Source organism: Eptatretus burgeri, chromosome 3 (assembly GCF_056783735.1).
Source record: "Eptatretus burgeri isolate ZD-2024b chromosome 3, Ebu_testis_v1, whole genome shotgun sequence".
Taxonomy (NCBI): Eukaryota; Metazoa; Chordata; class Myxini; order Myxiniformes; family Myxinidae; genus Eptatretus; species Eptatretus burgeri.
In genome coordinates, this window is record NC_140963.1 from 127,612,144 (window position 1) to 127,628,685 (window position 16,542).

General features: G+C 44.8%; 1 long non-coding RNA gene across 2 annotated transcripts; it reads right to left on the reverse strand.

The window, feature by feature from the left end:
* Window positions 1-302: 302 nt before the first annotated feature.
* LOC147030937 (uncharacterized) lies at window positions 303-13,891 on the reverse strand. 2 transcript variants are annotated; one of them, XR_015055824.1, is made up of 3 exons: window positions 13,731-13,891; window positions 5,718-5,844; window positions 303-981 (listed from the first exon to the last, which is right to left on the reverse strand). It is a non-coding gene; the product is annotated as an uncharacterized LOC147030937 (long non-coding RNA). The 2 variants fall into 2 exon arrangements; XR_015055823.1 differs by lacking the exon at window positions 303-981 and adding an exon at window positions 1,679-5,469 and having other exon boundaries at window positions 13,731-13,890.
* Between the last annotated feature and the right edge of the window lie 2,651 nt (window positions 13,892-16,542).

Sequence of the window (16,542 nt, forward strand, 5' to 3'; positions counted from 1 at the left end):
GTGGTCAGTTAGTCACGATATTCAAATGTGCCATGCACCTCTGGCAGAAAGCACCAAATTTGGCATGGAGGTAGCCAAGGTGTTAACAAAAAAATTGGACCTGGGAGCTGCACTGGAAAATGACCTTGGAGGACATAATTTGCATAATTTATGCTAATTAGGTCCCTCATCGACGTCAAATTGGATTGTTTCACAACTTGAAGTAACCAACGAAACTGCACAAATGAAACATGAAATCATATTGATTTTGGGTGAAGAAATTCAACTTTTTGACCTTTTCATGTTTGGTGGTCATCTTGGACTTGAAATGCAATATGGTGTCCATCGTTCGGGCTAATTTTCCCGCTAACGAACCAAAAGGACCAAACGTTCACGTAATACAAGGATTTATACAAATTTCGGGGCATAGAATCGATTTCTGTGATTATTTTCACACCACTGTGACATCTCAACCATTACAAATTCAGGATACTGGCTCAAAAAAAGCGAGGCGAGCGAGCAGAGTTTCGTCTTCAAGTTCTGTTGCCATCAGTCAAATTTTGTCATCTGCCTCCAAAGTACAGAAGCATATCAGATCAGATCACTATTCGTGCCATCCTGTCAGAATAAACAAAGATTCGCATCAAAGCACATGCGCCTCTGTCTCCAAGATGGTTTTATTCTTGTTGATGGAGCATCGGAACTACGTTTTTTCTTTGCCCGATCCAACTTTGTGCAAATGAACTTCAACTTGCAAGTCTTGTGCCAACAAGCACATTTTTTAATGAAAAGTTCTATGTCACTTTCAGCGAATGGGAATGAAGCCGGCATGTACCCGATCTGCCTGAACTCATTAATATTCTTCAGGATGCTCGTATAGGTTTCTGTCACCGACTCGGGAGATGCAGCGAGCCGGCCAGGACACTTGAGTGCCTCGTTTGTTGTTTGGCAAACGATACAAAGTTCCCAGTTTACTCTCTGACCGCCCTCTGCATCAGGGACCTGCAAAAAGAGAACTCCACATTGAAATAATCCATCGATTATTCTCATCTCGTCTCGGGGCATGGTTGTCACAATCAAATTTGAGTCTTATTGACTGGGAGGATTGTAATGATGGGCAGCGAATTACATGTTTTTCTACAATTGATTGAAGAACATGCTGTGCCATCGTCTTAGCAAAACTCCCAACAATAGGCCTGCTCTCCACACATTGTATCTCGAGCACACCCTTCTGAATCATGGTGTGCATTGCAACATAATTTCATACAAAACACCAGCCTGCTGAGTATGCTTCATCCATATGGGACTGATGAAGCCAAATGATTCTCATCTCTGGACATTTTAAAGTTTGAACTTAGGACATTATATATATATATATTCATGTCCATACTATGACCTTTGTTAGATGGGCCCGAGGGAAGACAAAATTGGTAATGAACACCACGACCGGCAGCGCCAGACTGTTGGGAAAACCTTCACATCCACAACACAAAATGAGAGATAATTGTCTGTGCCCAACACCGACTACATCGTGATCCAATCTCTTTAGCGCGATCAGAGATTGGGGTCGTCATGCGTGACAAGGTGCGACAGTTTTTGGTCACCACACTCTGATATTGCATCGCCCAAACAAAACATAAAATAATTCAGGCGCAATAAAGCATCAAATTTCAATAATATAAATAATAAAAATCACCATAAACATGCATCAGACAATAAAAAGTTTAATAATGATATCTTTTTCGAAAATAAGTAAAAATATACCATCAGAGATGGGGAATCCCCCACCATTGAAAAATAATTGAAATCAAATAAGTGGTTTTCCATTTATTACAAAAAAAAATTTTTTTAAAGATGGCCGCCCCAGTTGGCCATCTTGGATCCGGCCACACCCAAAATAAATAGGGCTCTTCCTTTTCAGGTGGTACATGTGTGACCCAAATTTCAAATCAATATGGCGAAAACAATTTTTTTTTTACAGATGGCCGCACAGGTCGGCCATCTTGGATCCGGCCACGCCCAAAATCAATAGGGTTCTTCCTTTTCAGGTGATACATGTGTGGCCCAAATTTCAAATCGATATGGTGAACAGTTTATGAGTTATCGCACTCACAGCTATAAATGTTGACGCCATAAATGTTGATGCCCAGCCAGCCAGCCGGACGGACGGACCGCCCCAGTCGGCCATCTTGGATCCGGCCACGCCCAACATCAATAGGGTTCTTCCTTTTCAGGTGATACATGTGTGGCCCAAATTTCAAATCGATATGGCGAACAGTTTATGAGTTATCACACTCACAGCTACAAATGTTGACGCCATAAATGTTGACGCCCAGCCAGCCAGCCGGACGGACTGACCACCCCAGTCGGCCATCTTGGATCCGGCCATGCCCAAACTGTTTTCAGAATTGAACATCACTTTCTTTTCGAGTCATAACCGCGTGAAGCCAACGGCCCCTGAACGCGTCACAAATTGGCACAACTAAGTCGACTTCATACCAGCACAGGCAGAATTATTCTGTCAAGGCTATAAAGCAAGGTTCTTTAGGGCTTCAGAATGTTTTCTGATGACTGAATCCGTCAGATATTACAGACAGCAAATGAATCTGATCGAGAACCGTCGTTGTATTTGTCAACGAAAAACCAACACAAACGACATCATAAGGTGTTCATCAGACTGTTCTACCACCTCATTTCATCATTATATAATAATAATAACAATAGCAAATCTTACCTGTTCTAACAGCCGAATCATCTTGGGATCATTTACTGTTAGGTAAACGTCGAAAACAAACGAATATTTCATTCGAAATTCTTGAAAAATATACTTTCGTGCATCATTTTGTCCGACGTTCTTTCATTACTCCAGCCTGGATTTGGATGAATAGGATCACGACACGGATGTGCCACACCCAGTTTGAGCGCTCATTAATAACACGCTGTTAATTAGTACAGAAAGAAAAAATGAAGTGGCTCCCAGGCTAAAATTGTTCTATGGGTGTCATATTATTATTGTACAAAGTTTCATGCTTTCTGCCAGAAGTGCACGGTAATATCATAACTGACCACACTATAGGACTGGCTATACCTGTTATGTCTCTCCAGAGTGTGCATTAGTGTCTGATTGTCGGCCGTCTTGGATTTCCATGTGTCATGTGACTTCCGTAAGGCGGTGAAGGTGGTACCCACCCTGAAATCAATCTCGAGGTTCTATAGAAACATCATGCCAAATTTGCTTTTATCCGCCAAATAATGGTAATTTCTAAATATGACACAAAGCCACTTGACTAATAATGTTTGCATTCACACCAGACGAAGTCTTCCCCACCCACTTTCTCCTTTACATGGTCACTATCACGGTCAATTTGTCCTTCCGAAGTAGATGCAGCTCGATCATTACTTAGCTCTGCTTCACTGTATTCCGGTTCGAAAGAATACGGTTCTATTCCAGAAAAAAATTCCATTACAATGGCAAGGCGTGTTCCAATGTGGTGACTCAGTAAGAGTCTCTACTGGTGCCATGACATCACTTCTGCCAGCATATGGCATTGTTCACACATTTGGATAAAATATTTCGAAATATCCGATAAGGGTAGTATTTATTGCTGGGTAAAAATTGCACTTGAATTATGAATCAAAGAACCCATGATAAATTGTCAGTAAAACAGATATGTAATTACCTCTGCCATCAAAGGTTATAGAGGTTACATTTTCACCCCTGTCTGTCTGTTCTTTGGCAAAAAAAGTTTTTGCCAAGTATGTTGGTCTGGAGCATCTGTCTGTCACACGATTTTTGGCCACAGTTTTCAAGCAATCATTCTGAAATTTTTTTGTGTATGTCGGTGACCGGCCAAGGACAGCAACGCTTAATTTAGGTGAAGATCTGAATACGGATCCAGATCTGAATTTTTCAGTGATTTTTCACCATTGAGAGATAGGGTCAAAAATGATATATCGCACAATATCTCAAAATATTATGGACGGATTAGGATGAAACTTGGACAAGTTGGGTGTGTGATAAGGACGAATCAATTCAATTTTGGTGAAGATCCAAATCCTGATCCAGATACGATAATTATTTATTTTTTAAATGATTCTTCACCACTGAGAGATGGGGCTCAAAAACGATTATATAGCATGATATTTCAAAAAAGTTATTGGGCCTGATGTGTTCTTGTGAATCAGGAATTACGTGGCGGAGGTATGCGCTCGACCGAGTGTCCTAGTTTGTGTGTTTGTCGCGCTGCTACTCCTACAGTTCTGGGTCGACTACATGTATCCAGACTTGCTGCATGGAATCGGCATGACCCCAATTAGTGTGTAGGGGTGTTTTATCTTTTCTGGTGGATTTGAGAGGGAGGGAGGGAGGGAGGGAGGAAGGGGAAGTGGGGGGGGGATGAAAATTCTTTATGCAAATTTGTATTGTGTCAGGCTGCCTCCAGCTGGGGAGGGTATTACAAGTTCCCACCATTTTCAGTCAGTCCAGTATTCCTGTCCCTACGTTTTCAAGTGTCGTGAGGCATTTTGAATCATCGGCAGTCGGTATGTTTTTGCTTCATGCACGTAACCCGGATGATTTTTCTTATTTTCTGGAGCGATTGAGGCAGCTGTCAATTGCCGATACACTACCCAAATAAAGGTATGTGTCAGAAGAACGTGTTATGTGCTTGAAACAAGATCGCTTACAGGGCGGGTACTCTGCTGGTCATTTAAATTACCAAAACCAAGGACACGACACGAATGGCTTTAAAAAAACTGGCAGGACCGAGACAATCGGATAAACGTAGATTCTGCAATGTAGAAACAGAAAGCATGAGCCACCTCCAATCAGGATGTTAAGAGCTCATGTCACAACAGCTGTCCACACAAAGGCACAACATGGTACGTCGAGTAATCCACTGGCACATCTGTGGAAATTTTAACATCCCAGTTCCACAAAACTCATGGAAACACAAACCAAAAGCAATCACTGAAAACAAGGAAATGATTCTCACATACGAGCTGATGATCCCATCCATTGTGAACATAGAAAAAACAAAGCACTGCGACCGGACAAAGTACTCAGATACAAAAAGGAAAACAAGTCATTGCTCATTGAGGTTTCAGTACCCAGTGATTTTGGTCTCGATAATACAGAAATCAAGAACACGACTAAATATCAAGATCTCAAGAATGAAGTGAAAAGATCCTGGAAGTTGAAGAGCGCCAAAATTGTACCAGTGATAAATGTAGCAATGGGAATTGATAAAGAAGAACTCACAAATATCCCACAAACCATCCCTGAAAACATTACCACAAACGAACTGCAGTCGGAGGTTATCCGGGGCTCTGACGATCATGAAAAGGGCCCTCAGCACAAAACTCTGAGAACAACACAACTGAATAAGCCATGAATCACGATCCTTCACCGAAACGAAGGTGGATACTTCGAGTACCGGGAAGGCTCGGTTCCACCTTCTGAAATCCACACATGTAGAAAACAACCAACGACTGGCACAGACAGACAGACAGACAAGCACACGAGGTCAGTTGAGAAAACGGAACTACTTTTTTGGACATTCAAGTTACCTCTCACATGGGAATTTTTTTTTTGAATCCAGGTGTTGATGAGACAGAAAATGGAGCAAAGGGAAAACAGAATGACAAGAGTGTAGGGACTAAGGAAGCACCAGAAATGATGACTTGCAAGAAAATAGGGAGTAGGAATAACTCAAACAAAACAACGCAAGGCAACTCACATGGCACAACACCAGTTCCCGCAACGTCTCATGTTCCTTATTGTGGGCTGCTTGGAGAGCATCCCTGGGTGAAGCGCCTTCCTTTCCAATGGAAGTTCTCCCACTTTCCCTTCGCATGGTGGAATATCTAGAAAGAAGGAATAACCCCAATTTGAACAACTAAATTCACGTTACTCAGGTATACTGTGAGAACTGAGAAACATGCAGCAACAATGGAAACTTCATAATATACAACTTAATCAGGTTTGTTCACGCAAAAAAAATACAACCCACAGAAGTACAACGATTCATCAACTTGCTTGCCCTATGAAACAATTCAATATATAGATAGTAATTAACTTTTTTTTCCAGTTTAACCCACTGAACGAAAACAGGTCATAAACTGATTTACACTGTCTCGCTGTTCAATTAAAGGACAAATCAATGCATCTCCAAATGTAATTTTTTTTTTTTTGTATCCATTGTTGAGACTTGTATGAGAGCAAACACACAACGAACAGCAGGGGGAAGGGGGAGGGGCATGAGACAAGAGGTGCGGTGGTGGGAAGGACAAAACAGTCGGGAATAGAGACATGAGATCTGTGGAAGGGAGAGGGATGGGGTGGGGAACATGGGATAGACAAGATGGACATGACAGAAACTTTCAGGAAGGAAAGCAGGGAATTTGAAGGAGGTGGATTTAGGGTGGATTAACGGGGGTAGAAAAGATCGAGGATTTGGATGGGGGACAATAAGAGGTGGTGGTGAACATCTGTTTTGAAGGCCTCGAGGGAATAATGGGATTGAACAAAGTGAGGAAGTTTATTCCAAAGGCGGGAAAAAACGAGGCATGAAAGAGTGAAGGTGAGCAGCGATTCGTGATTTTGTTAGTTTTACCAGAAGGGGGTTTTTGGCGGACCTTGAGCGCCCTGCAGAAATATGGGAAGGGGGGTGGGGGACAAATCGCAGACAGAGCAGGGGGGGGCAAGACCGGAGAGGAGACGGTAGAAGACAGAAAGACCACCGACCTGCCTGCGGCGAGAGAGTGAGAGGCCCAAAGACTCAGCCTCATCCCGGGAAATACCGATGCTCCGAAATGCCTTGGATTCCACAGCGTGAAGCCGAGAAACGTGTGAGGCAGGAGCACCAGGCCAGAGGGGAAAGCAGTACTCCATCAGGCTGCGGATGAAAACTTTGTATGTGGTCAGGAGCTCTTTGTATATGTGGACTGAGGAAGGACTTTGCATGACGGAGGATTCCCAGTCGGCGACTGGCTATGGAGGCCAGGTTGGAAATGTGGCTTTCCCAGGAAAGATCATGGCAGATGGTGAGACCCAGAGACTTGAATGAAAGGACTTCTTCCAGAGGATTGTTGAGAAAGTAAATGGGGTCCTTTTACGAAAGTTGAGAACGTGGAGGGGGTTTTCCAAACGGTCCTTTTGGAGAGACGTTGAGTGAGTGAGTGAGTGAGTGAGTGAGTGAGTGAGTGAGTGAGTGAGTGAGTGAGTGAGTGAGTGAGTGAGTGAGTGAGTGAGTGAGTGAGTGAGTGAGTGAGTGAGTGAGTGAGATTTGTCAGGATTGAAAGGCATGTTCCACGTGTTGGACCAGTTTGTGATTTTACCCAGATCTGCAGTGAATGAACAAGCTGCTGCTTGCCGGTCTGAGGGATGACAGATGGTACGGCAGAGGGTAGAGTCATCAGCAAATAGATAAAGAGGATTTTCCAGAGAGTCAGAGAGATCATTGATAAAAAGCAGAAAAAGAACAGGGCCCACAACGCTGCATTGAGGAACTCCAGCCTGGACAGGAAGAGGGGATGAAAGACCTCCATTTAGGGCCACACGTTGACTGCAGCAGGAGAGGAAATCTGCGAGCCATGAGTGGAGATGGCCTCGGATACCATAGGAAGAGAGTTTGGTGATCAGGGCAAGGTGCCAGACCATGTCAAAAGCATGCGATTTGTCTTGGGATATGGCTCTGATTTCATCTCCAGCATCGAATACCTCCATCCAGTGTTGGAAGAGCAGAAGCAGCATATCCAGGGTAGAGTGACCTGGTATGAAACCAAATTGATGATCGGAAATCAGGCCATTGGAGAAGAGGAGGATTGAATGTCTGAAGCGATGATGGATTCCATAACATTGCTGATGATTGGGAGAAGGCCGATTGGTCTGTAGTTGCAGGGATCTGATTTTGCACCTTTTTATGCAGGGCGGTAATGTTTGCTGATTTCCAAGCAGATGGCAGATGACCTTGAGCAAATGAGAGGGTGAATAGAACAGGGAGAGGTTGAGCAAGGGCAGAGGAGCAGGTTTTTAGGACACGTGGGCTGATGCCGTCTGGACCGGTTGCAGAATCTGAGTCGAGGTTTGACAGCAAGCCCTCCACCTTGTCAGAAGAAAAGGACACAGAGTCCAGGGACAGTTGGGTGTGACTGGGTCAGGAGGGTACAGAAAGCGATGGGTTTTGGACACAAGATTTAGCGGCAAACACCGAGTTTAGGCATTCAGCCTTTTCACGTGCGGTATCAGCAGTGCGGCCATTTGAGGTCAGAGAGGGGATGAGGGGGAACATACACCAGAAACAGATTTGATTAGATTCCACCAGGATTTGGAGGAGGGAGAGAGGTTTGAGAGTTCAGACTTGAAATGAGAAAGATGTTGTTTTCTGGCTCTCCAGAGGGTAGACACTCGACACGCACTTGTTCCGAGCTTTATGGAAGGAACTGATATTATCCTCAGTTGGGTTTGCTTTCCATGAGGCAAAGGCAAGTTGTTTCAGGACAACTGCCTCGCCACAAGCTGAAGTGAACCAAGGGCGGGAGAAAGGGTAGGACAACTGAAGACGAGAGGGGATAAATCTGTGCATGAGAAAGAGCAAGTTTCGATGAAAGAATTCCCAGGATGAGTTGACATTGGAGAAAGTAGCAATGGGAGACCAGTCTAGAAGTTTGATGGCTGCTTGGAGACGCTGCCAGTCGGCCTGAGTGAAACGCCAGACTCGACGGCGCTGAGGTGGTTGATTACAGCCAGAGAAATATCCACTTTGACAAGCACGTGGTCAGAAGAACCGATTGCAGCGGAGGAAGAACATATTTTCAGGGAAATTTGTCAAATCAGATCCAGAAGAGATAGACTACCATTGGTTGAGATCCGGGTTGGGAAGTTGACTGATTGAGTCAGTCCCAATGAGTCGATGAAGTCTTTTGCTGAAGTGCCATGAGAAGTGAGAGAGGTACCCACACCTCGCCAACTGGCATGATGACAATTGAAGTCACCACATACGAGAAAGAGAGAGTTCGGATAAGAACATGGAAGTTGGTCCATATTTTTGATTGTGAGGTGTAAATGGAGTCATCACTGTTTGGTGGACAGTACAGTATACGTATAAACATGACATGGGAGTGGAGGGGAAGTCGTAGCCAGAGGTATTCCGAGGGGTGTGGGGAGGGGGGTGAGGTCAGTGCATGGAGAGTGAGGAATGGAGTCTTTGATGAAGAGAGCAACTCCTCCACCAGGATGAGGCTCAGGTCTGTCATACCAGAGAAGGGAATAACCATGGAGAGATACTTGGGAGTCGGACACGTCTTGAGGGAGGAAAGTTTCTGTGAGGCAGATTATGTCTTGTCAGTGGAAACCTGTATGGAAAGATCTGTCAGGTTTGAGCGAAGGCCCCGGACATTTGAGGTCCACACTGTTCATGACGAGGGAGGGGAGGAGGCTTTGGGTGCAGGGGATGGGAGGGGAGGGGGAAGGTAGGACAAGGAAGGAGGGGGGAGGTAAGGAGAGTTGTTGAAAGAGTGTGGGGGATTGCAGAATCGCTCGGGGAAGGGGCCGGATGAGGAGAAAAGGCTTTGTGTTGCTTGGGGAGAGGGGAGGCAAGAGAGGGGGCAGAAGGCAGTAGAGGATAAATGAAGGCGGAGAGGCAGCCCAGACCATCAAACAGCACCGGCTGCTGAAGAAAGAAACTCCCTGGGTCTGGACTGTGGACTGCCAAGAGGCTTTGTGTCAGCTGAAGCACCAGCTCACCACAGCCCCAATCCTGGCACATTTCGATCTCGCCAGTCCCACCTTGGTTCCCTGCGACGCCTGTGTCACAGCGTAGGGGGCCGTCCTCTCCCAATTTCAAAATGGAACAGAGAAGCCCATCGCTTTCGCCTCTCAGGCACTTAGCCCTAGCGAACAGAAATATTCGGTGTAGAACGTATAAAAATACGCCATAAACATGTTGGTTGGTTTCCCATTCCAAAGTCGGTTTCAGTCGGTTCTTTTAAACCGTAACATTGGCGATGACGATGGCGGAAATTTTGCTATCAACCCCGCCTGCCTTTCTGGCTCTGACCGGCGAGCCTCCAGGCCCCTGGATCTGCTGGATCCTATCCTTCCAGACATATCGACTTGCCCTCGGCCTGGAGGATGTGAGTGACGCCCGAAAACGCGCTCTGCTGTTGCATTGCCTCGGGACAGAGGGACCGGCAGACACATACAATGAGGCTGTTGTGGTGTCCGAGGTGCAGCGGAACATGGAGGGCGAGAGCGTAGCAGTAACTTCGCTTTATTCCACGTCCAAATGTACATCACTGTAGACTACCACACGCCTCTAGCGGCGCGAACAACTATATGCAATGCGGACACGTGACTACCAACACCACTCCTCCATGCCCCCACAACGCTCTCCGCATTGTGCTTTGCACGCGCATGCCAATACGCCACAGCTGTCACTGCTCGCAAAGCACATACCTGAATATAACAAGCATGGCACGTCATAAACATTATTTTTAAAACCATACAAGTGGGGGAATTATCAACCAGTGCGCCACTACAAGGGTTTGTGAGGTGAAGAAGTGAATTATGCATCCACCTATGTATATATATATATACTCGCGAAGTAACCGTGCTATGCACAGGAGGTGGCTGAACAGCCGGTTTGTGAAGGACTTGGGCAAAAAAAAAAATAACTAGAACTGCCACTTTATAACTGCTGGCAGTGATGACCGGGTACCCAGTCCGTCCGCCTTTGATACAACATGGGACTTTCTGCAGATGACAGTCGCAAAGTTTTGCATTGATAGGATAAGCGGTGCCAGAGAAAACATTATTTAATGGTGATACAAACACAGGCCTGCTTCGAGACGGCGCGGAACAGACGAGTTACGAACCGGGAAGCACAAAGCGTTCAATTACCTCATTACTGGCGACCAGATTCAAATAATTAAATAATTCTGGCTGCCAAACCACACGGCCGATCAGGTTGAAATTTTAAACTTTTGTTTCCCATGTAGCCTAAATTATAAATATGAAGTTTCGCATATATAGAAGTAGTGGTTCCAGAGTAAACATGAATTAATATTTATCCTTCAATCTAAGATGGCGGCCAAACCATGTGACTTGTGACCTCATAATTTTTACCATGTGTGCAGATATCATGGAGGATGACAGACGCAAATTTTCGCTTCGATAGGTTAAGCAGTTCCAGAGAAAACATTATTTAATATTTTTCTTAAATTCAACATGGCTGCCAAACCATGTGACCTATCAATTAGAAATTAACAAACTTGTATTCCCTACTCATGTGCAATAGGGGTGTGAAGTTTCCCCTTGATCAGATCAGGTGTTCTGGAGAAGAAGATGTTTGAAGGTTTTAAGGTAAATTCAAGATGGCCGCCAAACCATGTGACCAATCAAGAACAAATTAACAAACTTGAGAAAGGACCTCATGGGGAATATATGTGTGAAGTTTCGGCTTAATCTGTCTTGCCTTTCTGGAGAAGAAGATTTTTAAAATTTATTCATTTTCAATCCAAGATGGCTGACGAACCATGTGACCTATGACATCAGAAATTTATATTCTGCTTCCAACTGGGTATTGGAACACGTTTGTAAAGTTTCGTGTTAATCGGTAAAGGTGCGTTTTTCTATCCAAGATGGCCGCCAAACCATGTGACGTGTGATGTCATAATTTTTACCATGCGTGCATACACGATGGTAGATGATAATTACAAATTTTCGATTCGTTTGGTTCAGCGGTTCCAGAGAAAACATTATTTAATATTTTTCTTAAATCCAAGATGGCGGCCAAACCGTCTAACGTGTCAATTCGAAATTAACAAACTTATATCGCCTACGTGTCCCGAATATAGTTCTGAAATCTCCCCTTCATCCGACCAGCGCTTCTGGAGAAGAAGATGTTTGAAGGTTTTAGGGTTTTTTCAAGATGGCCGCCGAACCATGTGACCGATCAAGAACAAATTAACAAACTTGAGAAAGGACCTCATGCGGAATATATGTGTGAAGTTTCGTCTTCATCTGTCTTGCCCTTCTGGAGAAGAAGATTTTTAAAATTTATTCATTTTCAATCCAAGATGGCTGCCGAACCTTGTGACCTATGACATCATAAATTTAAATTCTGCTTTCCATCGTCGACCCGAACAAGTGTGTGAAGTTTCGTGTAAATCGGATAAAGTCTATTTTTCTATCCAAGATGGCCGCCAAACCATGTGACTTCTGAGGTAAAATTTTTTCACCATGTATGCAGACTTGAGGGAGGAAGGCACTTGCAAATTTTCGCTTTGATGGCTTATGAAATACCAGAGAAAACATTATTTAATATTTTTCTTAAATCCAACATGGCGGCCAAACCATGTGACCTATCACTTTGAAATTAACAAACTTGCATCGCATACATCTCACAAATATAGTTCTGAAATCTCGCCTTCATTGGACCAGCGCTTCTGGAGAAGAAGATGTTTGAAGGTTTTAAGGTTTTTTCAAGATGGCCGCCAAACCATGTGACGTATCAACAACAAATTAACAAACTTGAAAGAGGACCTCAGGGGGAATGTGCCTGTAAAGTTTCGCCTCAATCTGCACAGCCGTTCTGGAGAAGAAGATTTTTTTTAAAAAACACTAAAAAACAAGATGGCGGCCGAATTACGTCATCAATGACGTCAAAAAAAACATTTTTGACGATGAATTTTGGTGTAGATGACGCTCAGAATTTTTCAGATTTTTCCTATATGGCGTTCTACTTGACGAATTTTCACCGGTATATCGCTTCACCTATGACGTCACGAAAAATCACACGTGTTCCCCATAGGGAGCTTAGTAAAATGTATCAAACGAAAAAATTTTCCATTGCACGGTTTCCGAGATACAGATGTCCAAAGTTTATCGCTTTTTTCAAGATGGCGACCGTACCACGTGACCAATGACGTCATAATTATAACGTGATTGTGCTATCATAAAAGATACATACTATGGTGAAAATTTCCTGTCGATCGGACTTAGTGTTCCAGAGAAAATGATTTTTAAAGCGAAAAAGGGTGCAAAATGCCGGCGGAAAAATAATAATAATAATAATAATGCGTAATAATAATAATAATAAACAGAAGGAAAACAATAGGGTACCCTGTACTCACAGGGTACCCTAATAATAAAACTCACTGCAGCAGCTAATCCCAACAGAAGATGTGGGTCATATTTCGACGTCACAACGACGACGAATCTGCACACGCTGAATCCGCGAATGTCACGGTAACGAACCCTCACATAATTTAATTCTGATTTAAACTAATCTCTTCAGATTTTCATTTCAAACAGCATCGCTCTAATCAAAAATTACTACTCTACCTTTAATATGATAAAATACAAACACCCGTGAGGTAAACGAATGTTAATGCTTCGTACAAACACCCGTGAGGTCAACGAATGTAAAAGCTTCGAACAAACACCCGTGAGGTAAACGAATGTAAATGCTTCGTACAAACACTCCTGAGGTAAACGAATGTAAAAACTTCGAACAAACACCCGTGAGGTAAACGAATGTAAAAGCTTCGTACAAACACTCCTGAGGTAAACTCGTGACGTAAACGAATGTAAATGCTTCGTACAAACACTCCTGAGGTAAACGAACGTCGACTCCGTTCCCAAGCCACACCCAATACAGACGAATCGAAGAGTGGACACAAAACATTTTGTACGAATCGAAAATCAAAATCATAACAATGTTGAAGCATTTATGAAACCTCCTATCCACCTGAGGACATCCACTGGGATCCCAAAACGTTCCACAGAAGGTTCGAAGGACCTCGACGGAACGAGGCCAAAAACTGAGCGAGGAGTTCGACGACGGACAAACACACATCCTGCTTTATAATCTCGTGTAGATTATAGATTATAGCCCCACGGCTTCGAAGGATCTATTAAATTACATTTTAAACCGATGTGCTTTCTCTGAACTCCCACTATTTCTTGGAGGCTGAATACATCAACCAATCGCTGAATGACACGCCAAACTCTATTCTCCTTATTCTTCTTCTTCTTCACTCATAAGCTGTGACCCCCTTACGTCAATATTCCATCCATCCATCGGGACCATACTCCATGCAGAGCGTTGGTGCTGCCTAAGCAGTCTCCTTGGCTATTGGACACAATCCTGGACGGGTCGCCACTCCGACACAGGATACCAGCATGCTGGCACTCATTTTGCCGACCTCGGAAGGATGACAGGCAGAGTCAACCCCACCTGGTATGAATTCAACAGTGGAGTGGGGTTTGAACTCAGGATCAGAGGATTCCAAGCCACCACCCTAACCATTGAGCCAACACCAGGTATACGTCAATATTCTTTACACTTATTTTGTCGACACCCTTCATCATCCATGACAACGATGTCCTTCCTCAGACGTGGTGACCAAAACTGTACAGATTATTCCAGATGAGGACTCACTGAATTCCTCTTTCTTGGCTGAATATTGGCTCTTGGGATACGATGGTGATAAAGAATATAATTGATCGGTCACGTGGTTCGGTGGCCATATTGGATTGAAGAAAAATATTAAATAATGTTTTCTATAGAACCGCCTATCCGATCAAAGCAAAATTTAACAAACTAGTCCGTGCCCGTAAAAAAAAAAAAAACAAAGCATAAAAAAATATATACCAACCGCGAGCAAGAAAAAACAATCACACAGGCCGTTTCTTCGCTCTCGCGTGCCCATACATGCATGGCGCGGAAGTTCGCATATCACAGTTTAGGTTTTAATGGCCAATTATTCAATTAGCCCCAACGTATTTTACCTTTTCGCAATGTCGTCGCAAGGAAAAACAAAAAGAGAAGAGAAGAGAGAAAAAAAATTGACTTCCTGGTTCGGAGCATACCAGCACTCTGATGTTACCGAAATTTATGCACCGTCTAATATGAAAACTATCATAACTTGGGGCATTGTGTTTATCTATAAATGCGCATAGGAAATCGAGAAATTATTAGAATACACGAAGTCATCACTCTCCGGAAGTCCGTACGTTGTAACCCGTAATGGGGAACGCGGCTGAGCTTCCCTTCCCCATCGGCCACGCCCACGCAACAACGTGTCTGGTCATTGGTTTGGTAAATAAATGGCCATAACTTGGGAAGCACTTGTCCGATTAATATCAAACCTTTAAAAGGCACATCCTCAGGTCCCCAGCAATATATCTGGCAAGTTTCAATTAGATCGGACCAGCGGTTGTCGAGAAACGGCGGACACAGACACAGACACAGACACAGACACACACAGAGATTGCTGGAATTATAGAAAGATATCATCAACCATCATTGCCACATCCAATGTGAAAATGATGACATAATATAACGTGGTGTTGCAGCCATATTAGATAGCAAAACGGACCTTATCTGATCAAAACAAAACTTTACACACATGATCGTCTCCCAAATCATGGGCAGAGTGCACATTTTCAATGCCATAGGTCATGTGGTTTGGCAGCCATGTTCGTTTGAAAATCGTCACTTTCAAACCCGTTTTCTCTGCAACAGCTGAACACATTGATATGAATCACATCACATACCATGGGGCAATGGGAATGGATCATAACTGTAAAGTTTCTAGTGCGTACGAGGTGCGGTGGGACGCAAGAAGCACGCGGGCCACCATCGACTCCGCTTTATTGCACGACCAGAAGCACAGTCTTACCACCCCTAGCGGGCGAGGCATGATATACGAAAACCCAATCACGTGACACAGCACACTCCTCCCCCCGTAAAATGACCCATCACATAACGAACGGATAATCACAACATGACCATCGGAAACCCATCAACACTCATAATCCTCCAAGTACCGCGGCCGCACCCTGACCCGCCTCGGACGGGCAGCGCCACCAGACAGTCCAGGCTCAGATGCCTCCCGGCTCGGTCGAGGTGACACCCTCGCCGGACTCGCACTTTCCGCAACACCAGCTACCCCCGACTGCCCAGCCTGCTCGACGTCCCCGGGTAGGACGGCATCAGGCGAAGACCCCCTCGGCGCCGGCCCAGCCAGCCCCGGCGATACAACGTCAGGTGCCGGCGAAACTACCGGTGGGGGTCCCGCAACGTTCGGCTCGGGGAGGTGTGGGGGGGGGTGACGCTGAACAGCGATCATGCATCTGGTCCACGTGCCGCTTCCACACATCCCCACCATCAGTCCGCACCATGCAATTCGCCGGCCCCAGCACCACAGAGACCACCGCCGGCACCCATTTGGAACCGTGGAAATAATCGCGTACCATCACCCGCTGCCCCACCTCAAAGCTGCGCAGCCGCGTCGGACGCGACATTGCCCCACTCCCCGACCCTCCAGGTCGCAGCAAATCCAGCCTGGACCGCAAAGCCCGTCCATAGAGACGAATGGCAGGCGAATCACCCGTGACAGGATGAACTGCGTTCCTGTAATGGAGCAAAAAGACATCGACCACGGTCTGCACAGGTGCAACACCCCCCCTATGCAAAGCCCGCTTCAACATCTTGACAAACGACTCAGCTTGGCCATTCGTCTCAGGATGATACGGTGCGGACCTTAGATGTCGAA